Source organism: Diadema setosum, chromosome 19 (assembly GCF_964275005.1).
Source record: "Diadema setosum chromosome 19, eeDiaSeto1, whole genome shotgun sequence".
NCBI classification, from domain to species: Eukaryota; Metazoa; Echinodermata; class Echinoidea; order Diadematoida; family Diadematidae; genus Diadema; species Diadema setosum.
Window position 1 is genome coordinate 9,614,092 of NC_092703.1, and position 21,961 is coordinate 9,636,052.

Here is a 21,961-nt window from a genome sequence, read left to right on the forward strand (position 1 = left end):
TATTTCTTTCCGTATTTGATGCTTGATAGCTTTTAATCCGTTTTTTGATCAAACTCTTCATGTCTTCCCTACATTTTATTTCGAATATTTAAGAGACAACAGCTATCCAAATAAGCATTATTAAAAATACCCAAAAACCATTAACCGCATGTTTCGCTAATTCTGCGTTCCCACTTTCGTGCGATCTGTTACGAACGCCACAATTGGCCATTCGTAACTAATTGTGGGAGTTTTGTTCAACTTATCTTAATTTTTTAATGTTTGGATACGTGGTGATGGGAGTCGATACGGTTTAGTACGAGTTGGTACGCTTGGATGCGATATGATCACAATTGATCTATTTCAAGCAATACGATCTGCAGTCTCCCGTTCAAATACGGCCCGATATGATTGTCCCGATTGAACGCACAATTCTAACACCATCATTACGATCGGGATCCCCGAATCCGAATTGGTAATACCCCGTTCCCACTGCCGATCAGATCAACTCGATCAAGCGAGATCAATCCCGATCACCGATTTTTACCAGAGCAATCCCGACCAAATGCTCCATCGTTCTTCAACACGATCCCTTCCCGACCGCTATTCGATCTTTTACGATCCACACCCGACCATTCTCGACATCTCCAGAATCTCTCCTCGACAACCACACAGATCTCTACTCGAATATCCCGATCTATACACGATCGCTACACGGTCAATACTCGATTTCTACTAGACTTCATAGACCAGCTCGACATGACTCGATATGTGTAAGATCTTGCATCGAACGGGTCGGCAGGTTCGTACAGTGATCGAGTGAAAGAAGAAGTGGTTACAGTATTCGTTTTGTAATGGTACGTTCCCACTGCCGATCAGATCAACTCGATCAATCCCGATCAAGCTTTTTTAGCCTGGTCGGGCTCGCTCGGCATTGGTATTCGGGGTCGATCTACCTTGATCGGCATCGCTCCTGCTTCCTTCACGATAATTTTGGACATGTCCAAAATATTCGAGTAGGAAGCCCGAACACCAACAGCTCGGGTAGTGATCGAGAAGAGATCGAGCTGATCGGGAATCGGTCGTACGGAAATCTAGTGTGGTCGGGACGGATTTTTCCCCGAGCTCAGTTCCCGATCATCTCGAGTTATACTCGAATGCTACACGATTGATTTCAGATCATCTCGATCCAGGATTCATCAGTTTCATGAATAACTCGACCGCTACACGACCGATACAGGACTGCTATCGATTGATACTCGACTAAATTCGATCATGCTTCGACCGGCACTCGATCAAATACCGAGCACTTTTTGACAGTGTTTGCAGCAGGTGCAGACGTACTTTCTTAGCACTCATTTATTGTTCAGGTATTAAGAAAAAAATATATGCAGTCCTTGGTCACGTTGAAAAGTTAAATGTCGTCAGTATCTTCAGCCACTCCTGGCCCATTGAAGAAAAGAAAAGGGCCAAGAAGAGAGAAAAGACAACAAACCTTAAACAGCACACATGGCAGAATTAGACTCTCCAGACAAAAAACCAGAAGAAAGAAAGGAAACACAACTTAAACTGAGAAAAATTCGGTATTGTGGCAATATGACTGTTACGTGAAAGGAAATTTTCTAGCTTATTTACTTTACTTGTAAACTGAGAAATGTTCCTTGAATTCTTTTGCCAGCTTGTCTGTTTCAAATTTGAAGTTGGTTACGTTGATATAAAATCTATTTCTTCCGCTGACGTGTTAAAACAGTAGTTGTAACGTAGATTCATAAATGCTCAGTGACTTACTTTACTTTTATTTATGTAGATGTTACACTTTTTCTTCACTTAATAAGGCTTTTTTTATTGAGAGTTGTATGTGCATTGCTTGAAGTCCACCTTGATATCGATTGGCTAGGATGAGTTGACAAAAAAATAAACAACCAAGATTTTCATCATGTTTTGCCAGTGTAAAATGTTATATTGTTTCATTTTCATAATAATGTAATCTGTTCCACATATCAGCACACTTCATGAATTTAGAAATCAATATGATACATGTATTTTCTTTACACACTCTTGGGCCTATACTTTATCAATGAATATATACATATTTTTCATTCACTTTTTTATTCTTTAATAATGAGAACAATCATGACAAAGATAACACGACTCATTAGGGTTGTAGTACAGTCAGGTTTTTTTTTTTTCACCTCTATATAATGGTGCATTTATGGGCATGTAGGCCTATGTTTCATTTTAGACCAAATTAATTTCAGCCCACCTATTTGTAATGCACTTACGAAACGTGGCGGTGTTTTTTTTTTTTTTTTTTTTTTTTTTTTTTTTTTTTTTTTTTAATGAGACATCAAACTTAGATTTGCTATTTTTCACATCCACTGCAAATATCGAATGCATATGAACGAACCTATTATATAGGTTTTCCCGCCTAATTTCATCAGATTTGCATTCGATTTAATGATGCGAGCATTCCTTTTCGAGCGAATTTGAATGATCACCGAGATCAACATTCAAAAAGCAAAGTATGCTAGTTTATTCAGTTTAATTTCCTCAGTCACATAAACGTGTAAACAGCGCGTTCAAATTAAAAATGCACATGAAGCGCATTCAAATTCACACCAGCACAGCTGCAATGAACATTAAGGAATTCAAATTAACGAATAGGCAAATATTTACAGCATCTGGGCAGCGCTTTTCGTTGCTGCTCATGTTCTTTGTAAATTCTCCATCTGTTTGAATAACCCAGGTACAACCACTCTCAGACGTACATGCCAAGGTATCTGGCACGTTAACAGATCAACGACTGAAGAGACTGAGACTCTGAACATCGAAATTATGAATAATTATATGAATGAAAAGAATATCCCAATGCAGTGTATCTCACGCACATTTCAAACCTTAACGTGACTGAAAACAAAATCTGTAATACGACTGTAATCACACTTGACATATCGATGTTTTCATGGGATTGTGATCTCTCATTATGTAAGCAAAGTCAGAGTTTAACCGTTCTGTAAAATAATGTGATATCCACTTTGATTGGTATATAATGTGAAACTAGCCGAATTCAAACAAAAAATGAAAACGAGATGTCGAAATTGAAATGATAACACTGAACGTTGATGAATTTGTCATTCATCAACGTAAGAATATTCGTAGGAATTGCATAGAATGACAGGATTAGGTTATGCTGATTGAATTTGAAAGTTCAATGATCGAAGTTGTGTGCGCACAAATGAAATTGAAACTGGTATTTGGTGCGAATTTGAACGTCTATCCAGCTGGCGCGAAATTGAATGCCAGCTTTGTGCCATTAAATTGAATGAATGTCTCTCTAAATTAAATGAAATAAAATCTAAAAGGAATGACATGAAATGAAACTGAATACTAAAAGAGTTAAAATGAACCGTGAGAGTAGAGCAGTGACAAAAATTCCTTAAATTTGAACGCCTTGTCATTAATTCGAATGCAAATCTGAAGAAATTGGGCGGGAAACCTATATTATACATGGTGTCCTGGCAGACAGAGTGCTACAAAACTGTCTCTTATTTAAAAAGATATGAGCGACTGAATGAAATCGTTACATTATTCAATAGAAAGAACACCTCAAATTTTATTTGACACAATGATAATCAATCTTCGTGCAGGCGCTTTGATCTCCATGGAAATTTGTGATTTACAAAATCTGTAACTTTGGGCACTGATATCCTACTTGACTGAGCGATAGTGAAGCCGTAAAAACTGATAGCGAAAGCGTCAAAATTAGCTACTGAAAACGGATAGAATGAATGAATACAACCGAATGCATTTTTTGTACCTTTTTGAGTGGCTCACAAACAGTAGTGATCAGTCTTTGTCATTGTTTTTTTTTTTTTTTCAGGAGAAATGACTATTAGAATCGAAACGCCTGCACGAGAATTGATGATTGTGGTTTCAAAATAGGAAGTGTTCTTCTATCAACTATAGGTTTTCTCGGCCAATTTCGCACTTTTGTCAGTCCAATTCCTAATTGCTGCATTCAATATAGCAAAATATACCATAGATGACATGTTGAAATTCGTAAAACAAGCACCATTTGGTTATTCGTTCATTCAGTTTAGAATGATATAGTCACGTGATCACGGACATGCGGCTCTCGTTCATTCCAATTCATTTTTTGGCAATCAATTTAACATCTTTTGCAGTCAATTTAGCACGCATGTTTATGGTTTGCTTCTTTCTTCATTTTCTTAACATAGGTATTGTTTTCCAAGCGTCATTACATTTCATATTTTTGTACTCATTTCAAAGATTTTGGCAACATTTTTTTTTTCTTTAATGTGCTTAGTGACTCTTCAAGTCCGAAGATGCAACATGTGCATGGCCACAACTTATCTCGCCTTTGAGCGCTTTGTTCCGTGTGTCGGCCAGTTGTAGGAAGTCAAGGTTATGATCATCAAATATTCCTATAATTCTTTTTCTATCCCCTTGAGAAATACGTCTGTATCTATATTGTGCCGTCATGACTGTAAGAAGATAAACTAGAGTATTGGTACATGTAGGCCTGAATGTCATGTATGAAAGAAAAGGGGCGTTACAGAACAGCAAACTCGAGTTATATAACATGGTCAAAAATACAATATTTTTACTGTTTAACAGTGCGTGGATGAAACAATAAGTCACATAGAAATGCGCGTTTAAATGTTATCACCTTTTCAAAAATGAAATAACATGACGTTAATTTCAATGAACATGTTAGGAATTTGACTGCCCATACGCGAAATTGAATGACTGAAATACCCCCTTTCACCAGTGCAGGCGAATTTGAATGACTGAAGAGCACGTGCCAATTTGAATGCCCGTTTCACGAATTCGAAAGGCAAATGTGCAAATCTCATCGATCGGAATACTAAATTGAACGAACTTGCAATCTTAAATGACAGAATGTGCGGTGATGAGGATTTTCTCTGAATTGAATGAACCTTTTATCAAATGGACTGACAATAGTGCGAAATTGACCAGTAAAACCTATACTTAAGATAATGATTTCTTTCGTTCATTTATGCTTTTGCAATTAATACATGTTGTCAGTTTTATAGCACTCTTTTGGGCCACGCCGAATGCAGGTATAAATACTGAGTTGTCTCATATAACCAAACGAATAACCAATTCTTCTTTCACTCGATCACTGCCGACCCGTTCGATGCTAGATTTACACAGATCGAGTCATGTCAAGCTGGTCTAAGAAGTCTAGTAAAAATCGAGTATTGACCGTGTAGCGATCGTGTATTGATTGTGTGTAGATCGGGATGTTCGAGCAGAGATCTGTGTGGTTGTCGAGGAGAGATTGTGGAGATGTCGAGAATGGTCGGATGTGGATCGTAAAAGATCGAATAGCGGTCGGGAAGGGATCGTGTTGAAGGACGATCGAGCATTTGGTCGGGATTGCTCTGGTAAAAATGGGTGATCGAGATTGATCTCGCTTGATCGAGTTGATCTGATCGGCAGTGGGAACGGGGTATAAGTGCAGACACGTTCTGATACGTTCTGATACAACTACCGCGAACCGATGCGCTCTGTCGAGATAGGATACGATATCTTTCACTATCGTGATAGAGACCGCACGAGCACGATTTGAGCTATACGATTGGACCCGAACTGGAATATTGTAGGCCAGCTGACAATGGACTATGTTGTTTCCCTAACTTTTGCAGAGTCATTACAACCCACAACCATTGATGATGGTAAGGGTGACAAGTTGAGGATGATGACAACTTGACATTTACAGTATTACGAAATACTATTACATAATCATCAATCATTACATCAGAATATCTGATCATTGCCCTCTTTTCCCCAGAAAAAAAAAAACCCACAAAAACATTTAAGACGAAGGTTTGCGCCTTCCTCTGAAATACATGTACAAAATAATTAGGATGATATGGAATTCACAAGGAGGATGACATCGATTTTGTATGCTAACATAATATTGTTAATATACCCTCAATTGATAAGAAAGTTGGTTGTTATTGATAGCATTGCTTATGTAATTAATTTCATATTCGCATTATAGTGTATCATATGCCTTCTTTTTTTCAAGATGTCTATCTCTTGCATGGGGGAAAGTAATGAAATCCCTCTAGTCCTCTAACACATGAATGATTAATAATTAAAGTGATGAGAGTTAATAATAAAATCGAGGAATGTGATTTTTTAAGTAAAGCAAAGAAAAGAGGCTGAAGGGACGTCAACACCGTGGAGTTAACTTGCAAAAGCAGAGGAGAAGTTCGGGACAGTTCATTCTCAACTTCTAATTATGAATATCAGTGACTTTACACGCTGGAGTCACCCAGCCATCTAAACCTATATCTTATTACTTGCTTTCAAAGCAATTATGGCGCTTGTAATGTTTTGCTTGGAATGATTCATATGCACTTCAAATCAAGATCGTCGGGCACGTTCTGGTTCAAGGACCTGGGGTGATATCAAATCTCCTTTCTTAATTTAGATACACTTGTCTGGTTTGTAATTGATCCTTACCACAAAATATATTTTCACCACCTCTCCCAACTGTTGCTCTTCAAGCCCTAGTTGTGATTGAAATGTGATGGCATAGGTTCCAGCAAATAAATTAGATGTAAATTGCGCGCATGTTAGACAGGACAGAAAAGGTATACTGTATGTTCCTCAGACAGACTGTTCGGAAAGTTTCTTTTTCTGAAGTGAGCTCAGTGTTAAAGATATCTCTTTTTATCACAGTTGTATCATTATCTGTAGCTCCCCTGCAGGAAAGAACACAACGTCCCATAATGTGAAACACCAAGTGAAACACAGTGTGGACATTATTGTGAGAACAGAGGGAAATCTGCTATCACACTGTTAAATTCGAGCGTTTTAACATCGTGGACACATTCTCAATCATACATTCACAGTGTGAAACAGAATGATACCTTGTGAACACTCTGTGAAAACCCATTCAACAGTCTGAAATCATCTTCACACTATTAGATTCGAGCGTTTTCACATAGCCGACTATGTGAACACAGTGTGAACACACTGTACGACGCGGTGTTCTTTCCAGCAGGGTCATTACAGCACAACAGGAGGAGACGAAGGTTGGAAGAGGCAACCTCGTAGATCCAGTCAAAATATTATTAAAAGAAGCATGTTTACATACTTGAAAAAAAGAGAGAGAGAGAGAGAGAGAGAGAGAGAGGGAAAGAGCTCTGTTCGAGCACTAGCAGCAGAATCGTCCATATCCTCACTCTTATCCAAATTCTTTAATTAATATTCAGATCTGTGTCCGGTTTGGCAGCCAGAGTCAGATAGTAAGCAATTTAACTGCACGTGAGTATACTTCAGTTTAAATGATTATCTTAAGTATTTTACGTATTACACTCGGCAAATGCTCCAATGTGTTCTTTCTTGTCTTTTTAACCCATTTGTATCAAAGTTGTTTTTTTTTTCTTTAAGAACAAAGTATCTGGGAAATTAAAGCGCTGTGTCTGCTTCCGTTGCCTCTTGTATGGATGGTAGTATATACAACATACTCTATTTCTTCACAAATCAAAGCATGTATAAACAATCCTAGGTTACTACCTGCCCACGGGCAGGTAAGTACAAGGAAAGAAATACAGTGGACCCGGTCCATTACAACACAATTGACAAAGACACAAGTATATACATATATGTATATTTACAAACAAACATATTACATTTGATCAGCTGTTTCAGGACAAAAGTAAAAAATAAAGTTATTCAACATACATTTAACCTAACACTCAAAGAAAAATAACTCTAATCACTCATTCAATTATACAAAACTACCAAAATACACTACCAATAAATGTCATTAAATCCATCTAACATAATCTTATTTCAAATCCAATATTACAGAAAAAAAAAAGAAATTTTCCGACCGGAAGGAAAATATTAACAAAGAAGGAAAACAGTAAAAGCGAGCAATATCATCAGTACCATTTTTTTTCTTTCAAGTTGTAAAATATTCAGGGCCACTGTTTTGACATCATTCTCTTTTCTTATATTTACGGTGATTATAATTTCTGATACTACACTAACTTTCTTATAACGTTGGTGTCAGTAAATGTGTTTAACTTGCTGGCATTTTGATTTCCACCATTTCTAGTGCCTTAAGTATAAGCGTACTCTCCGGCGCATTCAATGCATTGCTCTAAGTAATAATTTCAACTACTAATCGTTAGGTCTAACTGGATTGTGTCTTTGTATTAAAAATAAGTGAAATTTAGATAGCGCATTTGTTTGTTTGTTTGTTTGTTTGTTTTTGTCTTGCTCCATGTTCTTCATTGGTATTTATGCAGAGGTGGCTTGAACGCCAGCGTATCAACAATACACCGAGAGGCATTGCGAGAACTCACCGGAGTGAAAACTATGTATGTTCAGAAAACTATATTCCTTTTACTTGTCTGTCTTTAACTTTCTTGATTGGGCCGGTATGCATTTAGTCAGTATTTCAATCGCTCATATAGGTGATTATTTCACTGAAAAAACTACCTTGGCAGAATGAATTCCTTATAAAATCGATTCCTGTTTGCAACGTCCAGTCCATCACTGTTTTTAAAATTAATTACTTAAAGGGGAATGAAACCCCAAAATACACGTTGATGAAGTGAATGCAGCAATATTAGTAAAATACATCACTAAAAGTTTGAGGAAAATCGGACAATCTATTCAAAAGTAAAATTTATTTATTTATTTTTTTTTTGGAAAAACGAGACCGCTGAATCAGAAGAATATGCTACAGATCATGACATTATAATAATGTATTACGATATAAAGGAAATATAAAGAATTTTCAACATATTTTTACGTTTCTAACATAATATGTGAGCACTAGACTTACTTCTGACGTCATGATTTTCAGCAGTCTTCTGATCCAGTGGTCTCATCGCCAAAAATTTTAAAAATTCGTACTTTTTTCTTTTGAACGGATTTTCCAATTTTCCTCAAATTTTCACTGATGTATTCTACTAATATTGAGCATTGACTCAATCAATATATATGTTTCAGTTTCATTCTCCTTTGATTCCTGAAATGAAGGAAATTCAAAGTAAGTATACAATTTGAAGTAATGAAACATCATCTGAACGAATTATATCGTTTCATAGGTATGACTACCTGAATAATCATCACTGGCATTATCAGCAAATATTTTCCCCTGGAAATGGTGAATAAACTTGTGTTTCCTATTGCAGAACCCAGTAATCAGCAATGATGAACAGTCGGAAATTGTTTGTTTGTTTTGTTTTATATATACTAATTTCACCAGTCTCACTATAATGTTATACACTGATATAGTCAAATTCTTAGTCGATATATAATCTTCCTAGTATAGCAAAATGGTACTTATTCTGTTCGTATCAGGGCAATTACCCCCCCCCCCCCCTGCTAAATACTGGTTAGTGGTAAGGTTAAAGTTAAGATTAGGGTTAGGGTTAAGTTTAGGGTTAGGAGTTTGGGTTAGGATTAGGATTAGGTTCAGAATTAGGATTAGGATTAGGGCCAGGGGAAGGGTCCGGGGTAATTGCCTAGGGGTAGATCCATTAATTTGATACCCCTTTCCCTAGGCTTTGTCTTTGACGTGTATTTTCAGTTTATATAATGCATGCCTCATTTAATTTAGCGTGGGATGTTTTCAACACTATTAAAGACTGAAATTACCATTCTAGGTCAACCCAGCTGATCTTGGGTTTCTGCTGTGTCACCCATTTTCTTGCTGGCTGAATTTTACGAAAACATCCATACAGTGCAGTATACTGGTAAAGGCGATGGTTTAGAGTGTAGACCTATCTTATCTCAAACTGTCTATTTTACTCCACATGAGGGTTGTTAAGGTGTAAAATCCCTACTAAAAACCTGCACAATATTGGTATTTTAGTCTATATTATGTTTATTGTTTATGCGTTCTTCTTTTTCCATTGAATAATCGTGTTTGAAAAAAAAAAAAGCTACCTAAGCAACAACGACATCAAAGTAATCGAACAGGGCGCATTTGACGGACTTGGTGGAAACCTCACAGCTCTGTGAGTATGGAGAAGCTGATTCATGAAAGAAAACAAAGTTTATTTGTTTGTTTTTTGAAGAAATAAACAAATTACGATATTACATACAACATGTAATGTTACTTTGTAATTTTCTCCCCCATGATGTCAACGTTCCCATCAGCAATGATTATTCACTCCGAGACATAAAAGGAACGGTGGTACATAGCGTAGGCCTACTTTGGCTTCTAACCTACATAGTGACCAACCAAGGTCTGGTAAATCAACAGTCCTCAAGAGATAGTTCATATTGTTAATGTCATGTAAAAAAAAAAAAAGAGAGAAAAAAAGAAAGAAAGATATCAACACGCCTAAATGAGAGAGAGAGAGAAAAGAGAATTTTCCATAGGATTTGTTTTCCTTTCTCTATTTTGTTGTAGCAGTATAGAACGGACTTGTATGTTGAAAGTGGGTGTTTACGAAGATTATTTTACATCCATGTATTATCTGATTGCAATCAAATATGTACAGCTGAATAAGTGCATAGTTACCAGACTCAAAAACGAATTCACTGTTTGTGTGTTTACTTTAAGCGCTCCCTCTTTCAAATCAGCCATATCATGTGTGATTTTATTTCTTCTTTCCCCATCAGGATTATAAACGTCACATTTGATTCGCTTATGCAAATAGACAAGCCTGTTACAACATTGTGTTTTAGTTTCATGATAATCTTATCTCGTATTAGGCCATAAAGGTATACGGACAAGTTACTATAGTATCCAGGCGCTCATATGCAGGCATCTGTCCAGGCTATTATTATGAATAACAGTGAATAAGGAAGCATGTCCGCTAGCTGTTCGGACGCTCGTATATTATCCCCGGGTCTCTCTATGACATGCCATGTATAAATAAGGAAGTATATCGACATGCTGCTCGGATGTTTACATCTGAACTATGCAAATTTCTTACTGTTTTTGAATCATGGCCGTTGACATTCTGCACCTCCAACGAGCTCAAAACCGAGCGGGAAAGTTATTATTATCTTCTTCTTTTTTGTCATAGTTGGCAAACGCGAGCATGTTACTCCTCTGCTTAATGCGTTACGCCAGAGCACTATAAAGGAAAATTATTGTTAGAATAATTTCGCTGTCTTGTAATAAAGTGTATTCATCAAAACTCATCTTCTTATTGGTGGGTGCACGTCACGAGTTCAACACCCACGAGTCATACAGCCCACGAGCACTATAAACAAGGCCCAAGAGACCGACGTTGCATCACAATGTGCTTAATGCAGTCAATGTTACTTTACCATTTTTTTTTCAATCCTGGAATTTTCTCCTTTTTTTTTTTTTAATTTGCAGACCTGTGGTACGTAGAGTATATATAAATGCGTATATATATTTCTTCTTCTTCTTCTTTTTTTTTTTGGGGGGGGGGAGGGTAATACGTTTACTATTTTGAGTGTATCGTTTTCAAGGCTCGTATCAAATTTAAGGTTTTGACCTTTGTATTCAATATAATGTTTTCGTGGAAATGCCGCTGCATACCTCAGTGAACTCATCAAGTCATAGTTATCATCCCTGTCGTAATCTCCGCTCAAAAGAAGAAGAAAAAAAAATCTTCTCTATGCAATAAGTATCAAATGTAAGACATTATTTTTGGTGATAGGGCTTTTGGGAAAATGGCACCACCATTATGGAATAATGCCCCTGTCAGCATTAGATGCATTACAGATTTTGATAAATTCAAATCTGTGTTAATAAAAAGTCATGTCTTGGATACTTGTTAAGTATAGGTGAATAAATGTTTGGAAGATTTTGCTTCCATTTGTACACGCATAGAGACTTATAAATACGCGTTCTAGCAACTGATTGTTGTTGTTATGATCATTACTATCATTATTAATATCATTATTATATTTGCTATTACTTTCAATACTTAATCGTGTTTTACAATGAATCCTGCAGTGACGTAAAGAGCATACATTATGCTTGATGATATATCCTCGCTTTCCCCCTATGTCAGAGACCTGTCGAGTAATAATATCACGAAGATTGGGAAACGTTTGTTCCATGGCCTCGAGAACCTTCTGTGGCTGTAAGTATAGTCCTGCATTATTACTGTATGGAATTTGATTTCTTTTTTTTTTTTTTGAGGGGGGATTAAGAATAAAAAAAAGGTCTGCTTTTTAGAAATTTAATGCTGTTAATATGGTATTTAATGTTGCCACTAACTGACTGAATTGACTGGTTTCTTTGAAACGCCATCACCCTCTGACCTATGAGAACTCTGTTTTTAGACCGAAATCTGCAACACCAAAAAGTGACCCAGCTTTACAAAGTCAACGTAAGGTCGCAGGAGGTAATTTTCTATATTAAGGCCCACGAAATATGCATTTCCGATCACCTTGGCTTCTATGGGATGAGGTGTTCTCTGAAACAATTAACTTATCTGTGTACATTCAAAATTGAAGCTTGATGTAGGCTTATTTCTTCTGTTACTAGTATGTTTGTTTTCCACTGGCTCTGTGGTCAACCGATAAAGTATGTGTATGTGTCGATGGGACACCCCACAGAAACTTTGAAAACAGTAAGCAGTAAGTTTGAAACTTTGGCATCATCATATCAAATTATATTGTGAGCGGGCGTAGGTCTGCTATTAGCTAACATTAATTTTGTTTCTGTTATAACTGTAACATTGATTTATCGTATTTCGGAACCCCTCCAATATTCATGTAATGAAAGAGCGGAACAGCGCACAAAAACAAAACAAAACAAGAACAACAACAAAAAAAAAACAACACACACACCACTCAACAACAACAACAACAACAGCAACAACGAAACAACAAAAACCCCACTCAACCTGAAACGTTGTTTGTGTTCTTTCATGCCTTTTCCATGTTCATTAATGTTATTGTGTTGTTGTTGTTGTTGTTGTATTTCGGCGTTTTCTAAACATCCAATTTTCATGAGTTACAAAGCAATCCAATGAGAATAATTTGGGGGTCAAAATTTGATCATAATAAAAAACGTAATGGGTTTTTCCCCGAATTCTGTAGGTTTGGTGTACGTGCATTACATACAGTTTTGTCCAATAATGCGACATGAAATAGAATTTAGGCTTATGTGCCTGTGTTTGAGATTACCATTTTTGTTTCAAGGCAATGTTTTGATATCCACTGACATCAACTGAAAATCCTCTAAGGCTCGCTTTTTACTCATGATTCGAAGTTCTTGAAGAACATCATCTCGTCAAGAAATGTTCCTTTCTGTGACAGCCCGTGTGGCAAGTTTCGGGTATCATTTCATTACAAACCCATAAACAATATATGGTGATAACGATTCATTATTTTCTTTAGCTTAATGAAATAACAACCATTTCTATAAATATGATAGTATTTCATTTTAAAAGTTTGAATTCATGATTGTCTGCTTTGTTTATTCATTATGCATTTACCTTATGTTTTTCTTCCATCTTCCACCAATATTTTCTATTTTCTTCCAATTTTATTTTTACCGCAATGAACACAATGCAAAAGTAAAATCAACCAATTTCATATCACTGACAAGATGTATATCTTTAGCTTTGAATATGTATCGCAAAGGATTAGCGCTCGTGTTGGTGAATCAATGTGATTGTCGTTTTGTTAAACTTATAAAAATTTTGTCGTAACTGTCCTATAATTAGATATGATAAATGGGTAAATAATTCTATTTTCGTATGAAAATTTTATGCTCTGAATGTAATACCAAAAGGAAATACGCATACAACAAATATTGATATCTCAAAAATTGCGTCTTTAAATGACACAACATGTAGATAGAGATCAAGATGTTTTACATGTGAGTTGTCCAAAAATATATATATGTTTTCTCTCTAAGCTGAAGACATTGTCAAGTTGATTACATCCTGAATCACTCAGCTGATCTAAATCGCTTGCACATATATTTTTAGTATGGCACCCTAATATTGATAGACTTATACTGTCTACACTTTGATAGCTTTTTATTGAAATTATAGATGCGTTGTGATGCTCAGCTAAGTACAGAAGTGTACACTATGTTGATATTCCCATCCAATGTTAATTATTTTGGTTAAAAAGTGGAAATAGAATAATGACCTTGCCAGGAATAAATGGAAATTCACAAGTTTATTAATGATTTTTTTTTGTTGTTTCCAACATAAGGACGCTGGCGAACAATAGTATCACGTTAATTGAGGATCACGCATTCAGTGGCTTGGCACTTCTACTCTTGTAAGTAATTCATAGTAATTTTGAAATAATGTCAATTTTCATTTTTGTGAGCATTATGTGTTTTTAAATTCTGTAGATTGTATAATAAATCATTGATATAACGTAAAATCAGGCGTTTTCCATGGAAAATAGGTTATGTTTATAAAATATCGACAGTATTTCTCCTTTAGTTTTTAGCTCACCTGTGCCTAAAGCTCCAGTGAGCTTAATGTTGCTCCATTGAGCTATCGTGCCTCTTCCGTCGTCCGTCGTGCGTAAACTTTTTACATTTCCAGCTTCTTCAAAACAGCAAAACGGATTTTCACCAGCCGTGGTAGGTAGCATCCAACTGGGATAGGATCTCAATTCATTCATTTGGGAACCATACGTCCCACTATAGCTCCCCAAAGCTCCCAAGTCAAGAAATCTTTAAAAGTCTTCATATCTATAGAGCCAATGGCCTGTTTCCATAAAGAGTTACGATTAATCTTAAGACTGTGTCGTAAAGATACATACGTTTTTATTAAAAACACAAATTTAATAGCAAATCCAGCATAACTCTTGTGTGTGTGTGTGTGTGTGTGTGTGTGTGTGTGATTAATGATTCCTTTGCTTTCCATGAGGGCAACGTGTCCTAATTGCATCAGTACACCTCGATTCTGTGTTCCATTTTTTCCCCTCTAACTGAAGGGATCTTTCGGACAATAATATCCAAACAATTGGTGGCAGGGAATTCGCCGGTGCCAAAAGAATTTCTTTCCTGTGAGTATCAAAGAGAAAATGCATAACGTATGTGCGTGCATTCATATCAATATACGTGAACATATTCCATCTACATTCGAAATAGTCATAAAGAGTGTAGTTGTCATCTGAGGTACATTTCCCCCAACTGTCGGCAATTCTCTCCTGTTTGTGTGTATTTCCTGACATGAGGTATATGAACAATGGGCATGCAACTCTATAGTAACATAAATAACGATCAGCAGTATCTTCGAAATCTTGACATAATCATTAAAAGAACGTTGTTGATAGTCTTGTCAAAGTTATCATTCCCTGAAAGTTATAAAGCTTGTGCTTAACATTTTTTTATGACGTAACCATGCGATACATTGTACAATACTTAATGCAAACTTGTTTAAATAAACAGAAGAAATGAAGTGGGGAACAATGTTTACGCATTAAGAAGACAGACATGACAGACAAAAATCAATGAATTGCTAAACATTGATATCTTTATCTTCTTTCAAACGGAAGGCTCCTTTTGCAGAACTACATTACATCATTTGACTTCAGCGCCAATGACGGTCTTTTGGTAGAAGTATTGTAAGTATTCCGGCTGAATTTTTTGTAGAAATCATTGTAACATATGCGTATCTTGAATGCGCATATTGAATTTTGTAAAACTATACGAAAAACGGATATTGCTATGAGAAAATTTAATAATATATTTCAAAATTGATCTTATCATTCGCGCTTGTGCTTGTTACCTTCATAACCTTGGGACAACGCTAACATCTCAATTCGGAATTCAATTAATAGAACAGTATAGCGTGTTTTCCCCCTTACTTTTACTGCCCTCTTATGACTGCTTTTTTGAACGTACAAATTAAACAAAGATATTTCAGAAAGATTTCATCATAAAGATTTTCACTGGTTCTCTAATCATATGAAAATAATCCTTATGTTACAATAATGACAGTATGTAATTACATTATATATTATAATTATTCCGCACTAATACATATAGTAACCGAGTCTTCTCTATCATTAATTTGAACACAGGGATATGTCGCATAATCGTATTTCATCTTTAGAGAGCGGGACATTCAAGGGCCTGGACAGCGCTGTGGCGATGTTAGTATGTCTGTTTGCTTTAATTTGCATACTACGTGTTTCCAAACACGCACAAACACATAGACCACTACACACACACACACACACACACACACACACACACATATATATATATATATATATATATATATGTCTCGAGTACGCCATTTGTAGTTCAAACATGGTTTTTATTAACTTATATAGAATATACTCATAACTCAACAAACACAACTTACTATAGTATTATGACGTTTAGATACATGGCATTTGAATACGTGAAACGTTGACATCAGGGTACTGGCATACTTGAGTAATCTGTGAAATTGAAAATCCTAACTGTTAATTTTCATGTGCATTTATGTCCTTCTGGCATATCCATATGTCTTTTATTATGTCTTCTTCTTTTTCTTTAATTTTCTCAACAGCTTTCTTGCAGATAATTGCATAACAGAAATCAAACCGGGAGCATTCCAGGGCTTAGGTAGACTCTTAGCGCTGTAGGTATCAAAGGTTCATATTTCCACATCAACTACTTATGATATTATGTATATAATATTGGCCTTATATGTATGTTTATATACATGTACATGCATATATAAATTATTATTATTATCATCATTATTTTTATCATCATAATATTTATATGTGTGTGTGTTTGTTTGTTTTTTCCACAGGTCATACACAGGAAGTAAAGGATAAACCCACGTATAAGGACCGTGTCTTTGCTATGTCAGACGCACTATGCTAAAAATAAATGAATGAATAACTAAATATCACGCCTTTCTCATTTTAGAAAGAAAAAATCATAGTGACTCAAAAAAGCACAACATTTTCAAAGCATGTCGGATTGAATCTCTAAAAGTATACATCACTCGGTCATTGAACCTAGATCGAAATATCGCTGGCCCTTGCATGTTCCCAGTCCAACCACCCCGCATAAAATATTACTGGAGTGACATCATGATATAGCTAGTTTATAAGGTTTTCCTACTGTTTGTGAAAGTCAAAGCTGAGGTAATGCTTTGAGGGACAATCTGTAAAGTGTCGTGCTGCAGTTGCTCGAAACTGTACATGCTTTCATACCCATTCGAATAAATGTTCTATGATGGAATTCTATTTCATATTTACAATACTGGAACCAAAGTATTGAGGGTGTGACAATAATTTCAGAAAATATATTTATGATATCAATCCTTTATTCGGAATTCTTTCAATTATTGTTCACCGCCATGTCAAATTGCAAGGTTTCGTACTGCTGGCAGTCCCGTTGTATTTGGTTTCTCTTCGTCAACTGCCATAATTTCTCAGTCATCAACAAAATCAACAGTTAATATGGTGTGCCAAATTGGTACACGTGTCTTTTTATTTGTTTTTAAGCATGTCAAACGAGGGGTATACGCCTATACATCTTTTATCCTTATTTCTTTTTTCACTGCATTTTCCCGCTTATGTCACGGTGAAAGCGCTAGGAAATGACACTGTGGGTTCTACAAACACAACCGCAAAACTGTCCCTCTTGCACCGCTTCTGTCCTAAAGCAAAAGAGTCCCAGTAACATTTTTGAGTCCGTGGACCCAATGATTTAGAGGCAATAAGCATTGGACGTACTTAACAAAAACGTACAAACGGGCAAAAGCCGTTCACGGAATATATTTACAAGTTTTCGTCAACGTCATCAAATATCAATTCGTTTTCTCTTCGGTAGAATAGTAGCCATGCTGTAGATTTTTCGTTGATATGTATTAAAAAAAACACCTTTAAAACAGTTCTCCTTAGCCTATACGGTTCCCATTTGAATATCACATGATTGATAGCCATTTTTTTTTTATTGACCAAATTTTGCATCATAAAGTTTTTCCGAAACTTCTAATATTAAAGACCGATAGTAAAAGATCCTGGAAAAACTTTACGATACAAAATTTGATCAATGAAAAAAAAAAGAAGAAGAAAAGAATGACTATCAATTATCTTTTACTATCGGTGTTTTATAAAATTGAGTCTTTACCGTATTGTATTATTCCCTTTGATTCACAGTGATATAGCAGACAATGACGTCACAAAGTTTGAAAGGGGATTCTTTGATCATTTCAATGGCTTGATGATGTTGTAAGTACTGAAACGTACCTCTGACGTCTTTTGCCTATTCAGTCTTAGCACTATATCTGATAACATTAGATATGAGTTTAATAAATCCCACAGTGTGATGAATAATAACATGATTACATGCTTAACAAAATTCCAAAAAATAACAGCTGAAAATGGAAGGACAGTTTGAAAGGGCATTCGAACGTTTCTGTCATCTATATCACTACAGTAATTGTTCCCCGACATCGTTTTATAGCGTTTCACTTCAATCTCAAACAACCACCTGTATTTGTAATATTGTCTGATTTACCTTGAGCATCCCGCTTTAACAGCTATAAGTATAAATCAGTCAGTCAGGCATACTATTATTCTATTTACATGCAATTGCTCAGAAACAAAACAAATAAATCTTAACAAAACGTATGAATTCATGAATGTTCACTTTCATGTTGAGGTCAAGGTAACGTAGATCTTGAAATATCTTGAAAAGCGAACATGCTGTTTCCCTGTGTATTAACATAATCTCATAAAGATATAAGTAGGCCTAAACAAATATGTATTATATATATATATATATATATATATATATATATATATATATACATACATATATACATCTAACACCGTGTGTGTATGTGTGCGGATGTTAATCAAAATTTCTGCCTCGTTATGTTTGCTAAATCCCTTTATCCTGAATAAATGTGCCAATTCTAAAAGTGTATTTGTTTCTGCTTTATAACAGGAATCTGTCCAACAACGTGAATGCTGTGATAAGTGGACACGCATTTGATAATCTGGCCAGTCTATTGATGTTGTGAGTAAGAAATTAATCTTTTTGATCAACAAAGGAAATGCATTTTTTAAAGGTTAACACGAAATTTTATTTTCCATCAGGCATGACAAGTTGAATTTTAGTCTTCTCAGCTGCTTTGCGGCTACAGTGTTTTTAAGTTCAACAATCTTAAATGAAGTAACATTTTTTTTTTTTTTTAAGCGTGTAGAGCCAACGTTGACATTGCTGCAGTTCGGCTTTCTTCGTATAGTGCGGTGAGTTAGCTCAGTCGGTAGCGCGTCTGCCTCACGATCCTAAGGACCCCGGTTCGATACCCGAGTCCCACTGAGAAATGTATGTATGTAATCATATACCGTCCCCTCTGATAAGAGGCAAAACACTCTGTCCCTCGGAAAGGACATTAAATAGAGGTCCCTTGTGTGAGAGAGCCACAGCTCATGGACGTAAAAGATCAAGCTTCATTCGTTCATCGCAAAGAGCAGGGTGTTTAACCCGGTAAAGTGGTGCCGCCTTACATCCAACACGGAAGACCAGCTATTGCAGCTGAAAATGGGCTATCCAGCCATCTTCTTAGATGGAAAATGGAACAAATAAACAAACAAAACCTTACCTTGGAAATTCTTATCCAACTAACCTTATTTTTGGTGCTTTGCATGTTTATTATACGTCTACGGGAATATAAGCAACTGGAGAGAGTGAATGATTATTTCTTTTCTTCTTGATTTCCTTCCCAGAGACATTTGGAACGTTGATCTCAAGAATATTGAAAGAGGAGCATTCGAAAGTCTTACAAGTCTGTTCTTAATGTAAGTTTCTCATTTTCTTAGCTCATTTTCTTTGCTCATTTTCCCACTAACATATTCATTTCTGGTAAGTTTCATCCTGTTTGCGTTTGATACATACTACTCAAAAAGCTGCCACTTCGGTGATCCCTCGCATTTATCCCCAAGTTGAATTATCCTTCGGGTTCATGTCAGGTTCAAGTGTGTGCGCGTGTTTGTTTTATTCATTTATAGATAACTGTATACATTAAAAAAGAAATGTAAAAAAAAAAAAATTACATAGAACTGTAGCAGGAAGTATCATGCTCTACAAACATCAAAAGTCATTGTTTCTTTGATAAGTTAACATTCGACACCTTAATCAATATTATCTTATCGTGCAAATCCTCAGTGTCAACAAACAATGTAAATAATAACTTGTTGAAATACTTTCAACTTGCTTTGTATCCCATGACTTTGATATTCACAGGTATCACGGGAAAAGCACGGACGTATGGCTTCAAGAACGTGAATTCATAAACTCCGTTAGCAGTGCAAGGCTGTGAGTGTATTTAAAACAGAAAGTACTGCAACATTGTTAGTTATTTAAAAAATTAAGGTTCACTTTTTAATTTTCAAACTCGCATACTCTTCAAAACGTAATATTCACCTGGATATTTTTCCCGTTTTACCTGCAGCACGAAAGTTTTCATAAGTAAATCAATATCCTCGTGAGAAGAAGAAAATTACGAATCAACACTTATCTCTTCACTTTAGTGTTCTTAAAGCAGAAATTTATAGAGAATGTAGAAATATGACAAGTTTGATATCTACGGAAAGCTAAGAAGCTAGTAATAACAAAACTGGATATCTTTTAGACGATGTAACTTTACCCCCAAACTGTTTTTGAGATTGAAAAAACACCCAATTTCCATGACCACGTAGCTCCGTTCGCTACAAGAAACATCGGATTTGAGCGACGTCACCTAATGTGTATGAGCTGATTTGCCGTACAGCTATATGAGACCCGCTCTGGCAAAACCCGAAACTTCTCGGCAAATGTGATTTCGCGCTACAGCCTGAAAAAGGTCAAAAAATGACCTACCTCAGGGACCAAATTGACATTTTGGTATCACGTTTTAGGGGGAATTTTCTAGTTTCTGATTGATATCAACAACATTTCGAAATACAACCTACAAAATGTGGAATTTCGAAGAGAAAAGTGGGATGTCAATCTCAAATGTTGGCCAAAATCTTACGTCTAAAGACCAAATCGCCTTCGCTTACGGCGAAAATGACTGTTCTTTTGGCGATCGTGTCTTAGATATTCTGCGTTGAACCCTGACACATTTGGTACCTACAGAAAGCTCTACCTCTGCTTATTCCAAATATGGTCATGGCATGATGTCATGCTACTCACTTTCATTCATAAATTCGTCTGAAACATGCGTAAGTTTATGCAAATCGTCTCCCAGACGCGTAAACAGCCTTGTTGCTTACCAACACGTGATCGAAATACGTGTTCACGATTGGTCAACTGCGCCGAGGACCCCCTTGTTTACAAGCAACCTACGTGTTATACTATGGGGATCGCTGCAGCAGCGGTGCATGCTTGCATGCAACACGTGTATCGTGACTGCTGTTCAGCACGGAAATGTATTCTGAAATGTTGCAGTTTCCCGCTTTGTTAGACTGTTTTTTAGCAAGTTGAGGTAGAAATTAGAATTTAAACCAACACACAAGAGAAAAAGAACGTCACATTTATCTAACAAACCTTCATCATGCCATTTCGAAGAAGAATCAAGCTGATATCACGGCATCAAGGAATACCTCTTCACTGCCGATTCTGCTGGTACTGCTGTGCGTACACCTGATCACGGCAATCGCGAATCTTGAGCTGATTACGGTAGGTTTTGTGCTTTTCAAACGTCGTATTTCCGTAAATCTATGGGTGTAAAAATGATTTCCAATCAATTACAGCTCTTTGACTTAGTTATCATCCTTCATGAGTATGTAAGATTACCTCAGCTATACGCAATTCCCCCACAATGATCGATTTGTTGTGTCAATAATAACAGCAAATTGTGGCTGTACGAAGGAACAGCTGATCACGGCAATCGTGAATCTTGAGCTGACGATAGGTTTTGTGCTTTTAAAACTTTGTTTTTCCGTAAATTTATGGGTGTAAAATATGATTCCAATGATCACAAACAAACAAACAATTTCACAACGTGAATATATAGTTTTGGCGGACGATTTATTCTAGATTGACAAC

The 21,961-nt window shown here is 36.2% G+C and overlaps 1 long non-coding RNA gene across 1 annotated transcript; it reads left to right on the top strand.

The window, feature by feature from the left end:
- Positions 1-15,996: 15,996 nt before the first annotated feature.
- On the top strand, positions 15,997-18,144 carry LOC140243068 (uncharacterized). The gene is made up of 3 exons (XR_011902165.1): positions 15,997-16,068; positions 16,473-16,544; positions 18,082-18,144. It is a non-coding gene; the product is annotated as an uncharacterized lncRNA (long non-coding RNA).
- Positions 18,145-21,961: the final 3,817 nt, after the last annotated feature.